Genomic DNA, 4,607 nt, shown 5'->3' with positions numbered 1-4,607 from the left:
TGAAAAAATGACTGAAAAGGCAAGGCTATAGTAAGGCTAAAAATGTCAAAATGCGACATTTCCCAAAAACAGCTAGACACACTATAGCACACAATAATGTAAAAATTGTAAAAAAAACATCATAACATTGCATGTCCACAAAATGACCAGAAAGGCAAGGTTATTGTCAGGCAAAATATGTCAAAATATGACATGTCCCAAAAACAGCTGTAAACCTTTCATAACAGGATAAAATAGCGTGCAGAGACACACCATAGCATAGTATATGTTGCAAAAAACGGCCCAAATCACCATGATATAGCATGTCAGTCTTATTAGCACCCTAATAAGACCGACTCAACGATGACGACCTTGGCAAATGGATTAGCGACAACAACAGCTGCAAGATGCATTTACGGCAAGGTTGAAGAGGTTGAAGGCCAAGTAAACTTGGCCTTAAAATTCATCAGACTAAGAGAAAATACTTGGTGCAGGAAAGTGCAGAGAGCAGAAGTCACTTCTAGTGAGACGCAGGAGGAGCCCGGGCCCGAGACACCCCACAATGCCAAGAGCCTCAAAGCGCTAAACTCTTTGGCTCCAGGCAGAGTAGTCCAATAGCAGTGGATTAAGTGGCCAGCAGCAAGCCAGCATAGAGACTGGCGTCAGTTCAGTGAAGATGTGGTAAGAATCATCACAGCCACAGCAAAGAGAGAGGGTAAGACCAGTAGTCTAAGTTTCACCATGAATCAAAGGGCAGACCAACTCCACCAACTCCAGCAAGAGCTTCGAGCTCTTGCAGGGCAGTTCAACGGCGCAACAGAGGAAGAGAAACCACCACTTGCAGGGCTTCGCCACATCATAAGGAAAAAGCCTGTGACCCTACGCAGAGCAGAGTGGCACAGAAGGTGGAAGAGAGCAAGAGCCAGGAACCAAACTGCATTCATAGCCAATCCCTTTGGGTTCACTAAACAACTCTTGGGTCAGAAGTGCAGTGGATGTCAGACTTGCTCCAAGGAGGAAGTGGAACAATACCTGCACAACACCCTGAGTGACCCTAAGGACCCTATTGGATGCACCACCTCCCACGGTGGACTTCATCACCAGAGAGCCACATAGAGGGAAGTGCAGGAGGTGGTTATTGCAGCCAGAGCCACCTCCACTCCAGCACCCAGCGGTGTACCCTATAAGGTGTACAAGTGCTGCACAGAGTCCCTCAAGATCCTCTGGAAGATCATGCAAGTGGTTTGACACAGGGGCAGGGTGGTATACCAGTGGAGGCAGTCTGGATTCTGAAAGAGGACAACTCAACCAAGCTGGAGTAGTTCAGATCCATCTTGCTTCTCAGCAAGGAGGGGAAGATCCTCCAGAATTCCTCCTAAAGAACAGTTACATTGACACCTCAGTGCAGAAAGTTGGCATCCTAGGAGATGAGTTTCAAGCCTGCCAAGATCAGGTCCATTGCAATCCCATCCCATCACCGATAAACCAGTTAAAAGCCTTGGTAAGGTCTTTAACCGCAGCCTCATGGATGCAAAAGCCATCCGCTGTCAAGAAGTCTGGCCTTTCGGGCCTATATAAGGCCTGGATATACCAACACCATCTAACTTCGAGTCCTATGGGCTTTTCTGGTGTAAGAGGTAACCCTGTCTACAGTGATAACCATGGAGAAGAAGGTCAGCTGCTACCTCTGCAGATGGCTGGGGCTGCCACACAGCTTTACCAACACAGCACTCCATGGCAAGATTAACAAGCTCCAGCTCCCTTACAGCAGCCTTGAAGAGGATTTCAAGGTCTCTCATATCAGAGAGGCACTACCTTATCAGGACTCCAAGGACTCCAAGGTGGCATTAGCTGGTATCAAAGTCCAGACAGACAGGAAGTGGAGAGCCCAGGAAGGTCTGCAGATGGCTGAGTCCCAGCTGAGACACATGGCTTTGGTGGGAATGGTAACCACTGGCCAGGCAGGGTTGGGAGCCATCACACAACCCCGCTATAATAAGGACCGTTGCAGGGACAGTTGCCAGCTAGTCCTGTAGGAAGTTCGGACTTATGCTGAAGAGGAAAGGACCAGCAGGATGGTGGGCATATGGCTGCAGGGAGCATGGATGAGGTGGGAGGGTGCACTGGAGAAGATCTCTTGGACAAAGATCCGGCAGGCAGAATCCCAGTGAATCAAGGTCTTGGTCCAAGATGGTGTTCTATCCAGCCCATCAATCTTACACATCTGGGGCAAAAACGACTCACCAGCTTGTTCTTTGTGCCCTGGGAGTGGTTCACTAGAGCACATCCTAAGCAGCTGCCCAACAGCCCTGAGGGATGGTCGCTACTGCTGACGGCACCAGGTGCGGAAGTCCATTGCAGAGACCATCTCCAAAGCCATGGCTAACAGCAATCATGGCTGCCACCAGAGGAACATTAGTTTTGTCAGAGCTGGGGAACAGCCCCATTCGCTGTCCAGACCTGCAGCCAGGCTGTTCACCTTGGCGTCCGACTGGGAGTTGCATGTTGATCTGAGGAGACAGCTCAAGTTCCTGGACCATGTCATGGCAACTTCATTGAGGCCAGACGTGGTGCTAACACTGGCCGTTTCGAAGCATGTGCTCCTGATAGAGCTTACAGTTCCCTGGGAGAGCCGTATCAAAGAGGCAAATGAATGGAAGCAAGCCAAATACCAGGAGCTGGTGGAGAAGTGCAGGGGGGCAGGCTGGAAGCGTCAATGCAAGCCCATCAAAGTGGGGTGTAGAGGCTTTGCTTGCCGATCACTGTGCAGGGTCTACAGGCTTCTTGGTATTACTGGTGCTGCTAAGAGGAAAGCCATCAAGTCCACCATGGAGTTAGTGGAGAGGGCCTCCAGATGGCTGTGGCTCAAGACCTGTAAGCCGTGGGCCAGTGCTGCTGGGACACAAACGAGGGTCTGATCCACCCTGGCTGGGTCACCTGAGTGAGGTTGTATGATGTTGAAAGACCCAAAATACCCAATGACCTCCGGAACATCACTGATGATGTGCCCCAGCGCGTCGAGGATGTATCTTTGAAGCAGGCTTGAAGTCCTCCAAAGGCTTTGGCAATATTGTCTTACAACCATTCATGCCAATAAAACAAATTGAATTGAAACTTAATTGGTACAAAAACTCATGTTACAAAGCCACTATGGCCTTCAATGACGTACCGGGTCAGGGCGTACCATGCAACGCAATTAATCAGCGTACATTTTTGTAATGTATTATTTTTTCTGTGATTAAGTAATTAAAATTAATGCGTTATTTTGACAGCCGTAATACTACTACTACTACTACTACTACTACTACTAATAATAATAATAATTGTGGTAACTTCCACATTGAGAAAAAAAAAGCACTTGACGCGTACTGTCATTCGATCGGCTTTTATATTCAATAATGCATAATGGACATTACCATTCAACATGCTGGAGCTAATACGGCTCACCATTCATTTAGTAATGGTGAATTTTAATTAAGGCCAACAGGGTTGCCATGAGTTTCTGGTGTATAATCACATTTTTCTTAGACATGATCCTCCGCCCCCTCCTCAGATGAAAAGATTGTAAGTATATTTTGATAATTGGCACTGCAAACAGCAGCGCTGCTGTTTATTCCTCACTGCAGTGTCTCATTGGCAGGAATTCTGAATTTGCACATTAATCACACTGCGGGGAAGTATGTTTTTATGCTTCATTGCTCATCACACAGGTTATTTTTAGATTTTATAATTAGCAGGAACCACCCCAAAAAGCCCCCCAAAAAATTTTACATCTTATATTTTTGGAAACTGAATAAATTACACTGGGAAAGGAATACACTTATATTTTCATGGAACTGTGGATGAGCAGTTTGCCATCACTTATTTAAGGATTTGCAGCTTTGACCTTAGTGAAATTGTCTGCTGTCTATTTCCTGTATTTTTTTAATTTTTTTGGAGACAGATACTATTTGCACTCAGATGCACTGTGAGGTCACCCATGAAGGCTCTAATGGGAGGCTGCCTTACTCCAGACCTCCAGATTCTTTTTCGGCTGCCTTGACGACCATGTCCATTGCCAACGCAAACTTGTCACTGAAATGATGCACCCAGTGATTGTGTCCTCTTCAAGCTGGTGCCAGTCAGAGGTCAACTGACCAGAGAACACCCTTAAGCTGAACTTGCTGTGTAAGTCAAAGATGAGTTCTTTCACCCTTTGGGGTATGTGTCGTCTCTCCAGTGTTACCTCGACCAGCTTGTGAGGGATTGAGCCATAGGCATTGGTGAGATCCAGCCACAGCAAAGCCAGGTCCCCTCTGCCCTCTCTAAACCTTTCTGCTGAGCTGGGTGACTACATTTGTGTGTTCAAGGCAACCAGAGGCTCCCAGTATGCCTCCTTTCTACGCCAATGTGTTGATGTAGTTATCGCTTTATCGGAAGTTTGAGAGTTGCTTGGTCACGATGCTGAAGAAATTCTTGCTCTCTATGCTGAGAAAGGAGAAGACCCGAAATTGGTCAGTGTTCTCAAAACTGACTTTAACATGAATTAAATTAAATTCAATTATATATAAAGCCCTATATCGCCAATGGCGATCTGCTTTAGAGTGCTTTACCCTCTGTCCGTAGACCCTCAAAGAACCCCCCCCCCC

General features: G+C 47.0%; 1 pseudogene; it reads left to right on the top strand.

The window, feature by feature from the left end:
* The first annotated feature begins 342 nt into the window (after positions 1–342).
* LOC121940901 lies at positions 343–2,897 on the top strand (annotated as a pseudogene).
* The last annotated feature ends 1,710 nt before the right edge of the window (positions 2,898–4,607 follow it).

The sequence above is a fragment of the Plectropomus leopardus genome, unplaced genomic scaffold (assembly GCF_008729295.1).
Source record: "Plectropomus leopardus isolate mb unplaced genomic scaffold, YSFRI_Pleo_2.0 unplaced_scaffold9790, whole genome shotgun sequence".
Classification (NCBI taxonomy): Eukaryota; Metazoa; Chordata; class Actinopteri; order Perciformes; family Serranidae; genus Plectropomus; species Plectropomus leopardus.
The sequence above is the reverse complement of the archived record's forward strand: the minus strand, read 5'-3'. Positions and strand labels throughout refer to the sequence as shown.